Below are 370 nucleotides of genomic sequence, written 5' to 3' on the forward strand. Positions count from 1 at the left end.
AGTTTTAGAAATTTTCACTGAAATATTTAAAGGAAAGGAGCATCCTGCATGCAACAAACTTTGAAATGGTTCAGGAAAAAATATATACACACACAAACATTCATGTATATGTATGTTTATATATACATGTATATGTGTGTGAAGGAAAAAATTAATGTGGTGAAATGTAAAGTGCCATATAAATCTCCAGATTTATACGGTAATTTTTTGTAGTATTGTAACTTAGAAAAGTTGCAAAATAACAAGTTAAAATTTTTTCCATTTTGGGATTACACAGCTACTTTTATTTTTTAATCCAGAATTCAGTCATGGTTCACAGAATCCAATTATAGTTCAGAGAATCATTTGGACATGATGTCCCTTTAGTCTT

The sequence above is a fragment of the Pteropus vampyrus genome, unplaced genomic scaffold (genome assembly GCF_000151845.1).
Source record: "Pteropus vampyrus isolate Shadow unplaced genomic scaffold, Pvam_2.0 Scaffold81, whole genome shotgun sequence".
Classification (NCBI taxonomy): domain Eukaryota; kingdom Metazoa; phylum Chordata; class Mammalia; order Chiroptera; family Pteropodidae; genus Pteropus; species Pteropus vampyrus.